Genomic DNA, 21,049 nt, shown 5'->3' with positions numbered 1-21,049 from the left:
AGTTATTCCCCTTGGTTTCATTAATGCGATGCATGTGTTCCATGATGTTGAATTGCACTCATTGATCTACCAGTTATGTTGAATGATTTCTCTTTCAATATCAATTACTCACAAATACTTCATATATTTCAATCATACAAACAACTGCTCATTCAATGTGTGACGGGCGTATTATATACCGCTTGCGGTAACCTTGTTGAATTTAAACGACTTATATCCGTTCCAACACTGGTGAGTGATAGCTCCAGCTCAGCATTTATGTAGAAAGACTTGAATTGTGTGAAACTTTAAAGTCATGACCATTTTGGACCAAGTGTATTTCCAGTTGTAATATTACCATTAAAAATTTGCAACATATCCTTTTTCTTTGTTTTCTACTGTTACTATGTGTATCATAAAGCATATCGTGACCATAATATCGGGGTACAAATCGTATTGTTATGTAACACATTATGAACAAATGTTTTGCTTAAACAAAAATAAATGCTTACTTGTACTTATTGATGCTGTCATCTTAATATAACGCTGAAATCTTTCATTTTGTTTTGTCTTGTTTTTGACACATAAACAACCGTATTACAGAAATAAGACGAAAACAACTTTTGGATACAGAACATTTTTTTCTGAGAACTTTCTTTAATTTATGTGTCACATACCAGATATAAAGTGTCTTGCATGCACGAGGCTGTAAACGCCATCTGATAAAACAATCGTCAAAGTTATCAAAAGCTTGTACTATGTGCTTGCCTATAGGTACACTAAATATTTTATTAACTCTTTGTGGAATGACAGTTTGTACACAGGGTCCTGAGTGATTGATTAATGTTGATTAGGTGCTTTGGTTTGTTTGTGTTTTACGTCCTATTAACAGCTATGGTCAACTAAGGACGTGCCAGGTTTTGGTGGTGGTGGAAAGCTGGAGTTCTCGGAGAAAAACCACCGACTTACGGCTAGTACCTGGCAACTGCCCCACATAGGCCTCAAACTTGCGACCCAGTGTTAAAGGGCTAGTGGTAGCAGAATGTCAGATGCCTTAACCACTTGCCACCGCGGCCCCCTAGGTGCACCTTAATTGTTTACAGGGTCCTATGCACTGGGTATTATTTCATTTTTCAATATAACATAAATATCCAATTAGAAGTTCCAATTAATACCAAAATTTTGATGCTAATCACTCTTTTTAAGTTTGTGGAGTGTGGCATATCATTAGTGTCATACTGTAGATTATGAATGCATGTATATTTAATTTTGTACATAATAGTGGCAGTGAAATATTACATATTGTCACACACCTTGATTTGCATATTACAAAGGACAGCTGACCAGATGTACTGACCACACCTGCACAGCTGTAGTATTAAATGACAGCTCTCCTGACAAGAAGAATAACCATGCACAAATATATGTTGTTATGGTATCTAAATATTTATAAACTATTTAAGTAGATCATCATTAGTAGTTAGAATTACAAATAAAAATAAGGAAACAAATGTGGAAAACTTTAATACCTGTAAGTATAACCTTTATTGTTTCTGGTTTCTAAATTGAGTGTCATTATATTGGCCCCTCCNTATTTGGCCCTGCCCCAAGGGTGGCCACACAAAATTGAGTCCCCCTGCCCGAAAGATGCTCAGCGGGCGGAGACTAAATTAAAATTAAATCCCTTAATCCCTATGGTAGAAGGATTTTAAAGTTTCTACCTCTTTTTCCATTATATTGGCCCCTCTTGGGGGCGGAAGGGCGGGGCCAAATAATGGAAAAAGAGGTAGAAACTTTGAAATCCTTCTACCATAGGGATTAAGGGATTTAATTTTAATTTAGTCTCCGCCCGCTGAGCATCTTTCGGGCAGGGGGACTCAATTTTGTGTGGCCACCCTTGGGGCAGGGCCAAATAGGGGAAATAGAGGTAAAACCTTTAAAATCCTTCTTCTATCGTAGGGATTAGTGGGTTAGTATATCCTAATTTAGTCTGGAGCATCCTTAGGTCAAGGGGACTCAATTTTGTATAAACAGTGGGTGTGGCCCCCCTGGGAGCAGAGGGGCGGGGCCAAACAGGGGAAATAGAGGTAAAACCTTTAAAATCCTTCTTCTATCGTAGGGATTAATGGGTTATTATATCCTAATTTAGTCTGGAGCATCCTTGAGCCAAGGGGACTCTATTTTGAATAAACAGTGGGTGTGGCCCCCTTGGGAGCAGAGGGGCGGGCCCAATAGGGAAAATAGAGGTAAAACCTTTAAAATCCTTCTTCTACCATAGGGATTAAGGGATTTTATCCTAATTTAGTCTGGGCAAAAGGGACTCAATTTTGTATAATAGTGAGGGTGGCCCCCCTGGGGCAGAAGGGCGGGAACCAATAGGAGAAACATAGCAAATTCTGCAAATACCTTCTTCTTCTCTACAAATGACAGGATTTTGTCCAAATTTGTTATGAAGCATCCTTGAGTGAAGGGGAACCAACTTTGTACAAACGGTGTGTCTGACCCCAATGGAGGCAGAGAGGTGGGGCCCAATAGGGGAAAAAGAGGTAAAACCTTTAAAATTCTTCTTCTACCATAGGGATTAAGGGATTTTTTCCTAATTTAGTCTGGAGCATCCTGGGCCAAGGGGATTCGATTTTGTATAAGCAGTGGGTGTGGTCTCCACAGGGGGCAGATTAGGGCAGGTCCCAATAGGGGAAATAGAGGTAAAACCTTTAAAATCCTTCTTCTTCTACCATCGGGATTAAGGGATTCTATCCTTATTTAGTCTGGAGCATCCTTGGAGACTCAATTTTGTATAATTGGTGGGTATCACCCCCTTCACTCCCTTAGGGCATAGGGGTGGTGCTCTGTTTGGAGTTTGTTCTTGCTATATCTCAAGTACTTGATGGATCTTTCTGAAATTTCATATGTACTTACAGTTCCATATACAGTGTATGCTATACTACAGAATGCAAGTGTCAGTCAAGGTTAAAGGGTTAATGGTCACACTTGACCACTTTTGAAGTAAAAAGCTTGTGTACCAGATACCTCATAAACACATAGTCAATATTTACACCATGGTATTCTACACCNGGGGGGGGTGTATATTCTATGTGATCCTCACTTTGTTTCATTTCATCACAGCTATAAATTGTAATGTTTATATCACTACACTTCAATTGTTCAATATCCCCAGATACTTTGTGGTACTGCTGACATATATGGCTCACTCTAATCTGTTTGTGGTATCATATATTGGTATTCACTTGGTGGTGTAATGGTAAATATGTTATTTGTGCCTCCTAAAATATTTTTTTATACAGTATTACTGATAAGGGACAGAAGTGTTGGAATCCAGAAGTGTTAATTGTTCCATTGTTGGGATCAAAGATCCACAGATCCCAGAGATCAGATAATCCACTTTTCCCAGAGGACAGATAATCTACAAATACGAGAGTGCTGATGATCCAAAAGGACAGATTATCCACTGATCCAAAAGGACAGCTAGATGATTTGCTGATACCAGAAGACAGATGATCCACTGATCAAAGAGAAAAGATGATTCAATGATCCCAGAGGACTGATGATCCAGTGATCCAAGAGAAAAGATGATCCAATGGTCCCATCGGACAGCTAGATGATCCACTGATCTCAGAGAATAGATGATCCAATGATCCAAGAGAATAGATGATCCAATGATCCCAGAGGACTGATGATCAACTGATCCCAGAGGACTGATGATCCACTGATCCCAGAGGACAGATGATCATCTATTCTCTTGGATCATTGGATCATCTATTCTCTGGGATCAGTGGATCATCAGTCCTCTTGGATCAGTGGATCATCAGTCCTCTGATCTAAGAGGACTGATGATACACTGATCCCAGAGGACAGACGATCCACTGATCCAAGAGAATAGATGATCCAATGATCCCAGAGAATAGATGATCCACTGATCCCAGAGGACTGATGATCCACTGATCTAAGAGGACTGATGATCCACTGATCCCAGAGGACAGATGATCCACTGATCCAAGAGAAGAGATGATCCAATGATCCAAGAGAATAGATGATCCACTGATCCAAGAGGAAAGATGATCCACTGATCTAAGAGGACTGATGATCCACTGATCCCAGAGAATAGATGATCCACTGATCCAAGATAATAGATGATCCAAGGATCCAAGAGAATAGATGATCCACTGATCCTAGAGGACTGATGATCCACTGATCACAGAGAATAGATGATCCAATGATCCCAGAGAATAGATGATCCACTGATCCTAGAGGACTGATGATCCACTGATCCAAGAGAAGAGGTGATCCAATGATCCAAGAGAATAGATGATCCAATGATCCAAGAGAATAGATGATCCAATGATCCAAGAGGACAGATGATCCACTGATCCCAGAGGACTGATGATCCACTGATCCAAGAGAATAGATGATCCAATGATCCCAGAGGACAGATGATCCACTGATCCCAGAGGACAGATGATCCAATGATCCAAGAGAATAGATGATCCAATGATCCCAGAGGACTGATGATCCACTGATCCAAGAGAATAGATGATCCAATGATCCCAGAGGACAGATGATCCACTATTCTCAGAGGACTGATGATCCAATGATCCCAGAGGACAGATGATCTACTGATCCAAGAGGATAGATGATCCAATGATCCCAGAGGACAGATGATCCACTGATCCAAGAGAATAGATGATCCAATGATCCAAGAGGACAGATGATCCACTGATCCCAGAGGACAGATGATCCACTGATCTAAGAGGACAGATGATCCACTGATCCAAGAGGATAGATGATTCAATGATCCCAGAGGACTGATGATCCACTGATCCAAGAGAATAGATGATCCAATGATCCAAGAGGACAGATGATCCACTGATCCCAGAGGACAGATGATCCACTGATCTAAGAGGACAGATGATCCACTGATCTAAGAGGACTGATGATCCACTGTTCCAAGAGGACAGATATTGATGATCCACTGATCTCAGAGGACTGAGGATCTATATATTCTAACAACAGATACTATGTACACATGTACCTATTTTTATCAGAACAGCATGCCTATTTGTTTTCAAAATATGCTTACCATTTATGATTTTAGATACAGTTTTTGTACATCATGATTTTATCAGAATTATGCATTAAAAGATTGATTATACTGCTGCTATTTTTATTTGTTTGATAGATGAGTTGCCATAATAGTCATTAAAGAAATAACACAAATTTCATTAACCTGTTTGAAGTGCAGCATTATAAAGTTTAAAGCTGACGAAATGTATCAAAATTACCAATATATAGTCCAGGTAAGGTTGTGTAGCCTATAGGTATCGAGAATCTACCTGAGATTCAGATCCTGGCTCCAATCAAACGTGACCAGGTACAATGTACTACAAGCGTACATCTATTAGTTACGGTCCAGCTATTGATATAAATTGTGTTCAATCAACTGTGACCCTTTTCTATGTATACCTGAGTATATTGTAATTGTCTGTGTATTAACGTATGATAATGATCAGAATAACATATTCAGATTGACCGGTGGTCATTGTCCGCACTCTGGACATGACCGTCCATCTAACAAACTTAAAGTATTGGCAGAGCTAGTGAAATGTGACTCCCTTTGTTAATAGAAATAAAAGCGATCTTAAGAGTTAACATAGGAATCACAAAAGCTTTCGCGGTCAGCTGAAACCACAGGTGGATGGATTTCAGGTGAGATATGGCCGTCCTCACCACAGTGGCAGGCAGATTTCAGTCAAATGTTGCCAGTACAGGGATTGGTTTATTCGTACATTTATATATTACATTGATGTGAAGGATCACAGTTGCTACTGTTAGTTGAAATTGATGATCAGAGTTAAGAAAAGATATAAAGTGAAAAACCGAACTAAACCAAACACCAATAAAGGGGTAATTATATGTAATTGTCTAAGACAGGTTCCAAAGGATTTTTTATAGCATTGCAGGTACGTATATGTGAAGTGAAATCTAGCTGATCTGAACACCAGCATCAGCTTGTTTGTTCAGTAAGACAGGTACGTATCTGTGAAGTGAAATCTAACTGATCTCAACACCAGCATCAGCTTGTTTGTTCAGTAAGGCAGGTACGTATCTGTGAAGTGAAATCTAACTGATCTAAACACCAGCATCAGCTAGTTTGTTCAGTAAGACAGGTACGTATCCGTGAAGTGAAATCTAACTGATCTGAACACCAGCATCAGCTTGTTTGTTCAGTACGACAGGTACGTATCTGTGAAGTGAAATCTAACTGATCTAAACACCAGCATCAGCTAGTTTGTTCAGTAAGACAGGTACGTATCTGTGAAGTGAAATCTAACTGATCTGAACGCCAGCATCAGCTTGTTTGTTCAGTAAGGCAGGTACGTATCTGTGAAGTGAAATCTGACTGATCTGAACACCAGCATCAGCTAGTTTGTTCAGTAAGACAGGTACGTATCTGTGAAGTGAAATCTAACTGATCTGAACACCAGCATCAGCTTGTTTGTTCAGTAAGACAGGTACGTATCTGTGAAGTGAAATCTAACTGATCTGAACACCAGCATCAGCTATTTTGTTCAGTTTATCAAGATACCTAGGATTGCATGTGCTTATAGTTGAATGTCTGGATAATAGAAGAAGCTGGATTGTACAGGGTTCAGTTAGACAGGTACATGTAATAGTCAGTACTGCAGTATTGAATTGAAACATACCAGGTACTTCATTATCAGGTAGACTGCAGTTAAGTTTTATGTGACTTTAATTTTAAGAATAAGATTGACTAACAGTTTAGAATTTTTTGTCTTCATGATTGAATTTTGGGTTACTTCAATAAAGCATACCAAATTACTGGGATGTAATATGTGAAACGCCTTCTGCCATATATATCTACAAATTTCAACACAAGGTGTGAGAAGCTGTAATTATAGCTTTTAAAGTTCAAGAAATTACAGTGAATTGAACAAATTGAAAATTGTAGATCAGTCCACTGATTCATGTGTTGAGATCAACATTAAAATGTTTTTAAGTTTTAAAAGTTATGAATTTAAATCAAATTCTTTTAGAATAGATGACTATGTTTCTGATACAAGTCGTATAGCCTCGAGCTCAGGGACACCAGCGATCTGTGTACCATAACAGTGACAAGTGATTCGGCTACAGAGACGGTGCTTCTCGCTTGGTCTAGTTACTAAAGGGGACCGGCTTTATTCAAACTCGCTGACTCGGACTTGTCTGCTGTAATCTGTATTGACAAACTGGTATTGGGTATTCATGGACAGGAACTGTTTGTAAGGCATGTAGCATACTTGTGTGTATCCCATTGTAGCAACAATACACTCCATCAGATTCATGTACAAACCAACCGTAACTTTCTGTATCAAACAATTACGTTTTTTTTTCTATGTTCTGCTTACGACCAGAGAGTTTTCGATTGCCAATTTCTATGCGTGATTCTTGACACAGATATTAATTTGTGCCTATGGACAAGTCCACACCTATATGTTCGATACATGTAAATAACTTGCATTGACTCTCGTCGTTTGATGGAATGTTCGGCTTTAGTGTTCAGGTCGAGTGGCATGCATGCATGTTATGTACTTAAGGCTGATTGTGACTGCTAATCTATTAATCTAGTTTTTCATTTGTGTTTCAGCTGTACGACAGCAGGCTAAGTGGATGAGAGTATCCCTCGCGTGACTTAATTTTCTTTGTGAAGGCAGTGGGCAGTTTATGGCTGTTTAAGGAGGAAAATCTTTGAAAGACGGATTGGTGGTCAGACAATTCAACTGACCATACAAAAAAGGAAACATCTGACCACTGTGATATACAGTGACTGGACACTTACCATACATGGATTAAGATCTGACCAGTACGTAGTGGCAGCAATTGTGTCTAAGCTGATCTTCCTCGGGTGTCTGGACTCAGAGGTATGTACCATATACAGTGTAGAAAGCCTTTCTTTAGTAGGATTTGTTGTACATTTGTAGAAATCCTGCATGTACATCTAAGATACAGAACATCAATTCTCTTATCAATCAATATTGTTTAAAACTAAAACATCATTGAATTGGTGACATTTTGTTTCATTATCTTGGAGTAACAGTCATACTGCATGATTAAGCCTCTGACTTGAGTCAGGAGTAGAAGCTGCCAGAAAGTGTCTTCAATGAAAACATATATCCCATTACAATGAATTTTATTGAAAATATTTAAAAAGAAAAGGAAAAAGACCTAGCAAACTGTTTGGATTTGGATTTTTTCCCCTGAAATTCAGTTCTACAGCTTTTAATTCTTTGAATGATCTTTGACATCAGGAGATTTTCAGTGTTAAGTAATGAAACTATGTATGGAAAACAACTGACAATATCGGGAACTTCTGCAAAAATTGATGTAATCATTGTCTGCTAGGGACAAAGATAAGCTTTAAAACACTGCTTTTCTTTTACATGTGTTACGTTAATTGCCAGCATTCATCAACCAATATTTGCTAGGAGGAAAACAATGTTTTTTACTCGTATCAATAACTACACGTAGGAACCATTTCTATCTAAGCAATACATTGATTGTTAGCTCAAGAAAAATACATAAAACGCATCGATGTACTCCATGTTCCAATTGGAATCGGAGAGATCATAAAAAATGTATACACGCTGTACTTATGAGTATTGCCGGAGGCAGTAGCCTGGGCACAGGATCACTTGTACAGAACTGATATCTAGATTGGGAAGGCAAACACACTACTAGGAGTTGGTCAATACCATGTCTAGAATTGTCTACTCCAGATCAGTTTAGCTCCTTAAACACACATCCTAAGGATCACGTCTGGCATGTACTGTTGGACGTTTTGGTAATCTGCCCATGTTATTCTTCAACCTCAAAAATGTCTCTACGTTTTACAGACAACATATGATACTGAATGATAAACTATTTCTATGTAAAAAAAATCTTAGTCTGTGTAAACCATTTAAGTCTGCAAAAAACATTTTAGTCTGTGTATGGTGGTTGGTTGGGTGACATAATGGAAAGCACGCTCTCCTTTCACCAAGACAGCCGAGGTTCGATTTGGATAAGAAATGGTATGGGGTCACTTGCCTAACCACATGGGTTTTCTATGGTTCCTCCCACATTAAGAAACCATACATACTTTAAACATCCGGGCAAATAAGAGTGATTAAAATAAGTAAATATAAATTGTTTCGTAATTGCCGTGAATTGAAAAAGTTTATACTTATGTTTATTTAAATTTGAGTCTGTGTAAACAACCATTAAAGTGCATATCACAGTGTAATAGTGTGCAATTTTGTGTTTTTGAAATATTTCAGAAACCAAATTGCACACTTTTACACTGCGATATGTGTATAAACCATTCCAGTTTGTGCAAACCATAAGAGTAAACAATTATACCCTGTAGAGCCTGCCATACACTCTGTGTCAACTAAAGTCTTTGTAAACAATTTAGCTTTGTCTATTGCTAGTCTGTGCAACCCATTATACCCTGATGTAAACCATCATTGTCTATGCTAATCTAATTTAATGGTTTAAGGTTGTATGCTGCCCGATATATAGCTGTAACCTGTTTGAGAGTTATCTCCCTTATTTCTGTTTGTAATGAGCATCATCTAATCTTTCAAAATTACTTAAGTTTATATATCAATGCATTGTTGTTACCAGTCCATATGATAGGTGCATGCATGCGTTTTATAATTATTTTTATGATTATATCTTTGTATTTTATTTAAAGTTCTTTTGTACTAGAATATAATCAAATCAATTTCCTTGAAATTAAAATTACCAGTACAAAATAATCCTTATCTGTTTTCTGACGATATCAATATTTTATGGGCAATAAAATTTGCAAAACAACTTAACTATCCGTCTCAATCAGCAAGCAGTTTATAGTTGCTTGGAAAAGATGAAAGGGATTTTGTATTAACAATAAAATGCTAGAGAGACAAATTGAATTGTGTTTTATAAAGAGACAATCAAATTTGTGTTTTGTTATTATTTATCAATCTGTTTTACAAGATTCCAGATTCCAGATTTCAAAACCTGCTTTTATTGTTTTAGTTGAAAGCCAAGAATGCTTGGTATGGTTTTTGGTGTCCTGATTCAATTTAGATAGCAATTAACGATGGTTTAAATTGGAAATTAAAATTGTCTGTGAGGTTCATATTTCCTGGAAGACAACAACATTTCTGTAATGGAATCCATTGTTAAAATATAAAATGTCAAATTAAATTAAAAACAACATGCTACCATTTTTAGCTCACCTGGCACGAAGTGCCAAGTGAGCTTATGCCAAGTGAGCTTATGCCATGGCGCGGCGTCCGTCCGTCCGTCCTCGTCCGTCAACTTTTCCTTTAAACAACTTCTTCTGAAGAAAGGACAGGCCTAGAGTCATGATATTTGGCTGAAAGCTTCGTTGGTAGGAGCCCTACAAAGTTTGAGAACAAAAATGACCTTGACCTGTTTTCAAGGTCACAGGGGTCAAATATGTCAAAAACTTCAAACGACTTCTTCTAAAGAACTAAAAGGTATAGAATCTTCATATTTGGCTGATGGCTTCCTGGGATAGAGCCCAACAAAGTTTGAGAATGAAAATGACCTTGACCTACTTTCAAGGTCACAGGGGTCAAATGTGTCAAACACTTCAAACGACTTCTTCTGAAGAACTGAAAGGTATAGAATCTTTATATTTGGCTGGTGGCTTCCTGGGATAGAGACCAACAAAGTTTGAGAATGAAAATTAGTTTGACCTACTTTCAAGGTCACAGGGGTCAAATATGTCAAAAACTTCAAACGACTTCTTCTGAAGAATTAAAAGGTATAGAATCTTCATATTTGGCTGATGGCTTCCTTGGATGGAGCCCAACAAAGTTTGAGAATGAAAATTACCTTGACCTTCTTTCAAGGTCACAGGGGTCAAATGTGTCAAACACTTCAAACGACTTCTTCTGAAGAACTGAAAGGTATATAATCTTTATATTTGGCTGGTGGCTTCCTGGGATAGAGCCCAACAAAGTTTGAGAATGAAAACTAGTTTGACCTACTTTCAAGGTCACAGGGGTCATATATGTCAAAAGCTTCAAATGACTTCTTCTGAAGAACTGAAAGGTATAGAATCTTTATTTTTGATTGATGGCTTCCTTGGATAGAGCCCGACAAAGTTTGAGAATGAAAATGACCTTGACCTTCTTTCAAGGTCACAGGAGTCAAATGTGTCAGCACTTCAAACGACTTCTTCTAAAGAACTAAAAGGTATAGAATCTTCATATTTGGCTGATGGCTTCCTGGGAGAGAGCTCAACAAAGTTTGAGAATGAAAATGACCCTGACCTACTTTCAAGGTCACAGGGGTCAAATGTGTCAAACACTTCAAACGACTTCTTCTGAAGAATTTTAAAAGGTATAGAATCTTCATATTTGGCTGATGGTTTCCTTGGATGGAGCCTAACAAAGTTTGTGGATGAAAATGACCTTGACCTACTTTCAAGATCACAGGGGTCAAATGTGTCAAACACTACAAACGACTTCTTCTGAAGAATTAAAAGGTATAGAATCTTCATATTTGGCTGATGGCTTCCTTGGATGGAGCCCAACAAAGCTTAAGAATGAAAACTAGTTTGACCTACTTTCAAGATCACAGGGGTCAAATGTGTCAAACACTTCAAATGACTTCTTCTGAAGAACTGAAAGGTATAGAATCTTTATATTTGGATGGTAGCTTCCTGGGATAGAGCCCAACAAAGTTTGAGAATGAAAATGACCCTGACCTACTTTGAAGGTCACAGGGGTCATAAATGTCAAAAGCTTCTAATGACTTCTTCTAAAGAACTAAAAGGTATAGAATCTTCATATTTGGCTGATGGCATCCTGGGATAGAGCTCAACAAAGATTGACAATGAAAATGACCCTGACCTACTTTCAAGGTCACAGGGGTCAAATGAGTCAAACACTTCAAACGACTTCTTCTGAAGAATTAAAAGGTATAGAATCTTCTTATTTGGCTGATGGCTTCCTGGGATAGAGCCCAACAAAGTTTAAGAATGAAAACTAGTTTGACTTACTTTCAAGGTCACAGGGGTCAAATGAGTCAAACACTTCAAACGACTTCTTCTGAAGAATTAAAAGGTATAGAATCTTCAAATTTGGCTGATGGCATCCTGGGATAGAGCCCAACAAAGTTTGCGAAAAAAACAGAATTTGACATACTTTCAAGGTCACAGCATTCGAATATGTCAAACAGTTCAAACAGCTTCTTCTGAAGAATTAAAAGGTATACAATCTTCATATTTCGCTGATGGCTTCCTTGGATGGAGCCCAACAAAGTTTGCGAAAAAAACAGAATTTGACATACTTTCAAGGTCACAGGGGTCTTAAATGTCAAAAGCTTCTAATGACTTCTTCTAAAGAACTAAAAGGTATGGAATCTTCATATTTGGCTGATGGCTTCCTGGGATAGAGACCAACAAAGTTTGAGAATGAAAACTAGTTTGAACTACTTTCAAGGGCACAGGGGTCATATATGTCAAAAGCTTCAAATGACTTCTTCTAAAGAACTAAAAGGTATAGAATCTTCAAATTTGGCTGATGGCATCCTGGGATAGAGCCCAACAAAGTTTGAGGATGAAACTGACCTTGACCTTCTTTCAAGGTCACAGGAGTCAAATGTGTCAGACACTTCAAACGACTTCTTCTGAAGAATTAAAAGGTATACAATCTTCATATTTCGCTGATGGCTTCCTTGGATGGAGCCCAACAAAGCTTAAGAATGAAAACTAGTTTGAACTACTTTCAAGGGCACAGGGGTCATATATGTCAAAAGCTTCAAATGACTTCTTCTAAAGAACTAAAAGGTATAGAATCTTCTTATTTGGCTGATGGCTTCCTTGGATGGAGCCCAACAAAGCTTAAGAATGAAAACTAGTTTGACTTACTTTCAAGGTCACAGGGGTCTTAAATGTCAAAAGCTTCTAATGACTTCTTCTAAAGAACTAAAAGGTATAGAATCTTCTTATTTGGCTGATGGCTTCCTTGGATGGAGCCCAACAAAGTTTGCGAAAAAAACAGAATTTGACATACTTTCAAGGTCACAGGGGTCAAATATGTCAAAAACTTCAAACGACTTCTTCAGAAGAACTGAAAGGTATAGAAACTTAATCTTTTGCTGGTGGCTTTTTGAGAAGGAAAATGACATTGACCTACTTACAAGATCACAGGGAAAAATATGTCAAGCAACTTCTGAAGAAGAATCAAAAAGCATAGAATCTTATAATAAAATTTTGCTGGTAGTTTCAACAGATGGAGCCAACAAAGTTTGCGAGGGCAATATTTTTAGTGCAATGTTATATTTAATGAGAATATTTTGCTATGCCTGCTTAAATATTCAGGTGAGCGATACAGGCCCTCTTGGGCCTCTTGTTATAAGAAGGAATTATCCGTGAATATCAATACCCTTAAAGGCTAAAATGGAAAAGGCTTTCCAAGATAGCAAATAAAATTACATTAAGCATAGAAAGATTTGCCAATACAAAGTTGATGATTAAAATACTTCTGAGACCATCAAATTAAGCAATCATGTGGAATTAACGTGACTACATTTATATATAAGGTGTAAATTTGATTTAAATAAAAAATTATTACACATTTGTCCATCAAATGACTAATTACTTTCGACATCATTCCAACTCCCCTGGCCTCAATGAAATTTGTATGAATAACTTTTTACGTGCTTTTTTAAGGACTTTCAATCTTTTTATTACGTTTTCTTGACTAGCAGATTGATTGTTGGATTTATACATATATGTACAGAAATTGATTTGGAGAACTTTAGAAAAATGTATACACATATGAATTTGTACGAGAATATCGTCTCTTTGTTGTAGCTTGGGACAATAAAAGTTTCATTCTGCATAGTGTCGCGTCGTACGCACTTGCAATCATAAATTCATAGTCAATGAATATCAATATCTATTGTCATTTTTCTCCTTTTCTTACGAAAAGAATCCATATTTAGCACATAAATCATTTTGTATTGTATATACCAATAGATGTTTATAGATGCCGTGTATAGATTCCAGCCATACTTACAGCACACCACTGTCGTATCAACAGAGATAAAGTTGCACATCTGGTCCATGAGCTTCTGAGATACCTATGAATCCTGTCCCTATACACGATTTCATAAGATGAATGTTTTTCTTATTATTTCCCATTCAGAAGCAGAGTACTATATATTAGATGGTGTCTAATAGTTCATAATCATAGCTATACAGCTTTGGTATGTATTAGTTTGGAACATAATGTATTTATTTCCCTTCCCCCTCAGAAATAAAATCAGGGTTTATATTTACATGTAAGTTTTAGCCAGCCTTTGAGGGGACATGGACAGCACTCCTTAAATATCTATTATGATATGTACTTGTGCAAGTCCTTTTATTTTCATATTTCTCCCAATATCTTCAGAGATTTGTTAGCGTGACCAGGGTGGGGAAAATGTACGGTAATATTATATTTTTTAGTCCCCCAAAAAAGCATTATAGGTGTACAATTTAGTGGAAATTATGAAAAAAGGTCAATACCGTATTAACTTTCAATAGGGGTCCTGAGCAAGTCTTTAAATATATCGTAAGTTTACATTTTATAAGAAGATTTCACTTTCGTTTTTTTACCTATACCGTGATTGAGGTAATAAGCGTGCTTATTAGCGCACAAAGGTACAGGGATTTTAGAAATATTGGTTGAACTCCTTTGCTGATTTATAATTTTGGGATTTATTTCTGCTGCAGGGGAAAATAGTCAAAATGATCGATAGAGGTATGTTGACTGAGGAAAAACTTGTCTGATTAGAGGTGTCTCAATTTTAGCTCAGCTGAGCTTATGCCATGGCGCGGCGTCCGGCGTCCGTCAACTTTCCTTTAAAGGCTTCTTCTGAAGAACCAGAAGGCATAGAGTCATGATATTTGGCTGGTAGCTTCCTTATATGGAGCCCAACAAAGTTTGCGAAAAAAACAGAATTTGACATACTTTCAAGGTCACAGGGGTGAAATATGTAAAAACCTTCAAACAACTTCTTCTGAAATACCGAAAGGTTTAGAGACATGACAATTGATAGATAGCTTCCATGGAATAACCAGATCAAAGTTTGCGAATAAAAATGGCCTTGACCTACATTCAAGGTCACAGGGGTGAAATATGTCAAATGCTTCAAACGCCTTCTTCTGAAGAACTGAACGGTATAGAATCTTTATATTTGATTGATGGCTTCCTGGGATAGAGCCCAACAAAGTTTGAGGATGAAAATGACCTTGACCTTCTTTCAAGGTCACAGGAGTCAGATATGTCTAATTCTTAAAACGACTTCTTCTGAAGAACTGAAAGTTATAGAACCTAAATATTTGGCTGGTGAGTTTCTGGGAAAGAGCCCAACAAAGTTTTAGAATGAAAATGTCCTTGACCTACTTTTAAGGTCACATGAGGCAGATATGTCAAACACTTCAAACGACTTTTCCTGAAGAACTGAAAGGTATAGAACCTTAATATTTGGCTGGTGGCTTCCTGGGAAAGAGCCCAACAAAGTTTGAGAATGAAAATGACCTTGACCTACTTTCAAGGTCACAGGAGTCGGATATGTCTAACGCTTAGAACAACTTCTTCTGAAGAACTGAAAGGTGTAGAATCTTTATATTTGGCTGGTGGCTTCCTGGAAGAGAGCCCGACAAAGTTTGAAAACGAAAAAGACCTTGACATACTTTCAAGGTCACAGGAGTCGGATATGTCTAACGCTTAAAATGACTTCATTATGAAGAACTGAAAGTTATAGAACCTAAATATTTGGCGGGTGACTTCCTGGGATAGAGCTCACCAAAGTTTGCGAATGAAAATTGCCTCAACCTACTTAGAGATCACAGAGGTCAACAACATTTTAATGGATTTGTTCTTAAGAACTAAAAGAAATGGATTCATTAGATTTGGCTGGTAGCTTTTTGGAATAGAGCTAACCAATTTGAGAAGGAAAATGACATTGACCTACTTACAAGATCACAGGAAAAAACATGTCAAGCAACTTCTGAAGAAGAATCAAAAAGCATAGAATCTTATAATAATATTTTGCTGGTAGTTTCAACAGATGGAGCCAACAAAGTTTGCGAGGAAAATATTTTTAGTGCAATATAATATTTAATGAGAATATTTTGCTATGACTGCTTAAATATTCAGGTGAGCGATACAGGCCCTCTTGGGCATCTTGTTCATTTATTTAATGCACCTGGGACCTTAATATGTCAAATATGGTTGATGCTATCAATTCTCATTGACAGATGTATATATTGCAATCCAGTGGAATAGTGATATCATTAATAAACCCTCTTATTATTTGGTTTGTCTGTGCATCCGTGCACGTGTGGGTATGGGACCATCTGTCTGTGCTGACTGGTTTCATGAGCCACTGTTTTATAATGATAAATAAATGGGCATCACAGTTTGTATATAGGCATATAATGGGAAGGCAGTTATGCCACATTCTAAAACGAGGTCACTGTGACCTCAATTTACCTTTGATCTTGACCTCAAGTACTCAAATAATGGTGTCCGGAACATGTTTCTCAGCCACTTTTTTATCTATTAGCATCAAACTTTGTATATAGGTACATCTTGGGGAGGTAGTATGTCACATTCTAAAACAAGGTCACTTTGACCTCAATTTGACATTTGACCTTGACATCAACTACTAAATGAAGTGCAATTTATGCATCTTCTTAGCCACTGTTTCATGAATGGGCTCCAACTTTTGAAGATGTGGCAGGGAGCGGGGATATCCCTGAAGCCCAGACTTTAAGGAAAATCTAGTTTTTCATATATTTTTTAACAAAAAAAGTCATTACTTGACATTAGATTTGATTAATATTTATTTTCAAACTGTCACTGGTTTTTTTAAAATTCAAATTCGATTCAGAATAGCTACATGTCAAAAGAATAATAATGAGTTGGAATTGCTGGTAAAATCAAGATTGATTTGAAATGACTGTTTAGTGTTTTGATTGTAACAATTGTTGTAGGGATACTATTTCACTAATCAAATTCTGGGATATTCTTGAATTTCATGTACAATATATCATCAAAATATTATGTACATATAGCTTTTACAAACGGGTTTTATTGTTTTCTACAGATAGCTATACGCTTTATTAGATAAATCATTTTGGAAGCCATTGGCTTTATATCTAATGGTATGACGTCGACAACGGTGCGTTAACGGTGAGTTATATCTGATGCTTCTGTTGCATCTTTCTGACGTCTGCGTGATATTGACGTTCAGATGATGTTAGAATGTCTGTAAAATGGCACTAGAAAATCTCGGAAAGACCTCATGGAAACTGTTTCCGTGTATCTGGTGACACCTTCCGTCTGCAATATGGAAAGGGGATAGCTATCGGACTGATAGATTAGAAAAAGAAGACCAACACATCTGTTTTCTTATCGCAGTAATAGCCGACCAAACATTCGTCCAATCATAGGTCACTATGGCTGTAGTTTGCGATACATCTCCGATAGCTGAGATACCAGACGTTATAGGGCCTGGACCTTAACTAAGGGCGCAGATGTAACTGGTCTGTAAATCATGTCCCAGATTTGGTTCGAGATAAATGTCCTGTACGCGTTATATATCAGAGGAGGATTTGAGATAAATGTCCTCTGTGGTTGGATAACAAAGGATGGTGATGAATAGTGCTGGAACTGTGTCTCCAGCTGCTGGACCTTCAGAGACATGGTGAATATATGAACGAGTTGGGTATATCAGAGAGGTAGAATAATGAAGAGATCATAGAAACAGGTGAAAATTACCTGCCAGATTACCAGTTTTATAATGCTATGTACTTAAAAACTTTCAATCATATCATCATTATAAATCATTGATTACCGGTACGGTAGTTGGGTTGACAAGTCTTCATTTTAGTAGATTATTTTTCATACCACAGGAAATCTTATCTTTGATGCCAAAAGTGTTTTGAACCACAACTGGTATCTATCAAGGATTTTGAAAACCAAAGTTGATATTAAAGCTGTTTTTTGGTTGTTTAGGAAAGGTACACTTTTAACAGGAGAAGTTCAATTATGTGTATGGTACACGTGCCAAAGTCATAAAGAACCACTATGTTTTATTTTATTTTATTTGATAAGACTTTTATTCTGAACCAAATTGATAATTTTTAAGACAGACTCGTGATTCAAAATGGTGTATTCTTTTTCTGTCACTGGATGATTTCCATGTTCTTTGTATTGTCATTCCATCCCAGCACGTCGTCCGTCTGCTGGCTGAATCACCCGTTCCTACATTTATTATGTGTCGGTAGTGGCGATTATGTCATCAGACCCAACAAAGCGTTAACATCCAACAAAACCGGAATGCATAACTACGATCGGCTGACAAAAAGCAGGATGTCACGACCCTTGTGGCTCATCACAGCATCAGTCTTGTCTTTTGTGGAGACTGGGGGCTGTATTCTATTTCAAAAGTTATAATATATTAATCACTGAGAGAAAAAAAAAAAAGATAAGGATAAAGAATGTGTATTCCCCTGAACACTGAGAGGCTGTCAGAGTAATTGGAGCTGTCTGGAAATCTTTGTTTTGTTTTAAAAAAACATGTATTATGGCATGTTGATATTCTCATTCTGTTAATGGATGATAAATATCTGGTGAAAAAATATAGAAAAAAATGAACTATGAAAAAATTAAATTATTATTTAAATGTTGATAGAGAAAGATATATACTGTATATAGATTGTTGGAAGTTTTGTGTGGAAAGATTCTTCCTAAATATCTTCCAAATGTTCCCTCTGCATTAAAGCTTCGCTGGCCTCTGTGGAGTATAACAAATAGAAAGATATAGATCTTCAATCCATTTTAATTAAAAAAGATGTAAATGTTTTACCATTTGACCATGTTCATTTGTCCAAGTATGGGTAACTGATGTACAATTGCTAGTTACAAATTTTAATAAGGAACTGTAAAGACATTGGAACACTTTCTCCTTTAGTTATAGATAAATCTGAAATACCATAGTGGTGTTTTGAACCGTTCTATGTACATTACACAATTATGGACTTTTGTGCTGGTGAATACTATTCTATTATGGCCCTTTCCCGAGGGAACTGTTCTCTTATAGTGTTGTCTGGGGCACTATACCTCCCCAGACAATTTGAATGGTAACATTTGAAGTTTTGATTCATGAGTTGTTGTTAATTGTAAATGTACAATTACTAAATTTGAAAGAATGTGCACAAACAATGGAATGTCGAAATCTCTACAACAGGATGGTTCTTGTAAAGCCGCCGCAAAACATGCCAGATGGCAATAACTTTTTGAGTAGATCTCTCCTTTTTTGTTGCGTATATTGCCATAGAAATCAACCAAAACACTGTTCAATTCACTGGATTGAATCACCGCTAGGTCACATACGGTTCTCTTTTCCAGTAGGAAGTCTTTAAGGACTGCAACGGCAAATTGTGTCGCCTGCTTCGTCTTTATGCATTGCTGAGCCTCTGCGAAGCAATCGGCATTCCCAGTCCAGAGTCTCGAAGCTATTTCGGCAGACAACAACAATGAAGTGAAAGTAGAATATGTATAGCGCTCCCTAGAAGAAGGGGCGCAACTCTTAGCGTCACGCTACTTTTTCCGCAGTCTCAGCGGTCCAAAAAAAAAAGGTTAAGTGCCCGTCTCCAGGTATAGTTCCCGTTGTCAAGGGAAGATGCTAACTATACCATATAGAACCAGGGTAGTTATCCAATAGCTATCCTAGAAATTATCATGTGATGTACTAAAATGTGATATGAACCTGAAAAAGTGATATTGACCAAGTTCGTCGAGATCCATACCACTTTTTCAGGTTTATATCACATCATATTTTCAAGCACAAAAGCCCATTACTGTTTTATTATATGCTTCAACAATAAAGTTTGTATTGTTCTGGAATGGGACTCTATGCAAAATTAAGCTAGGGTTGTTAATCCAACAGTTCGGCATCGTAGCCTTCAAAGACATCGTCAAGGTACTTTTCCTAATGAAATCTTTAGTGACCTTGTTTTGTTAGCAGCTTCTTTTTCTACGAGTAGTTTTTGGAAATTTCAGATGTTACGGAGGCGAAGTTTTCGCCAGTAGCCATCTCCTGTTGTCGTCTGACAGATCGCATTCCTGTCTAATTGCGCATACACTACGACAGGTTCCGGGGAATTCCCATAGAGGCTTTTACCAGTCTACATGAATTTTTGAGGACTGGTCACGTGTATAGGATCCAGCCAATGTGATTGCAAAAAATATTCAAGCAATAATAATGTAAATAGTTGACCTATCACAAGGCCTTATGTCATCATAATTTGATAAGTTTTTGTCGAACTGAAGACTCACTATGAAAATTGTTAGTCAGCATACTTGAATTGATGGCATACCGGTTAGCCACATTTGAAAAAAATAAAATAAAAATGTTGTTTCATGTTAGAAACAACAAAAGAAGAGATATGATATGTTTTTTGAAAACTTAAAATGCTACCTTGAACAGGTTTGATATTGTAATAATGTAAAAATCTTCAGTGTTAACATAGGATATTAGAAACACCTCCATAGATGAACTAAAATTAAATAGAAAAACAATAGCATAAGATACCAAAATCAAAAGGAAGGACAATCATGAGTCTCCCCCTGAAATACAAAAACAAAACCTGTAATGCCCTCTTGAAAGACAAATGTTGCGGACACCTTAAAAAATTGTTACTAGGCCCTTTCATTACAACAGTACACTCCAGTCAAACCCAGGAACCATTGTCAGTCATGACCTATGACCTGAGAGATGGTACACAAGTCCTTAACTCATTTACCCCTGAAGACACATTTGAACTCTTCCAATTCAAAGGTTGGAATAATTCATTACGAAATTTCAGGGGTGAATGAGTTAATTATGGTAGACACTGACATTATGGTAGACACTGAAATCAGTTGGATGTCATTTAACCTATTGCTATAGACCTATACTGTTGCACATTACGTTATGCTACCATACAGAACCT

General features: G+C 37.2%; 1 protein-coding gene across 3 annotated transcripts in view; it reads left to right on the top strand.

The window, feature by feature from the left end:
• Positions 1-21,049, top strand: part of LOC110466654 — a 103,554-nt gene that overhangs the window by 1,958 nt on the left and 80,547 nt on the right. For all 3 annotated transcript variants that reach the window (XM_021523295.1, XM_021523293.1, XM_021523294.1), the window contains exon 2: positions 7,643-7,916. The gene's annotated coding sequence lies outside the window, so the exon portion shown is untranslated. The remainder of the gene's footprint in view (positions 1-7,642; positions 7,917-21,049) is intronic.

This window comes from Mizuhopecten yessoensis, unplaced genomic scaffold, assembly GCF_002113885.1.
Source record: "Mizuhopecten yessoensis strain PY_sf001 unplaced genomic scaffold, ASM211388v2 scaffold11139, whole genome shotgun sequence".
NCBI lineage: Eukaryota > Metazoa > Mollusca > Bivalvia > Pectinida > Pectinidae > Mizuhopecten > Mizuhopecten yessoensis.
This window is presented reverse-complemented; position numbering and strand designations above follow the sequence as displayed.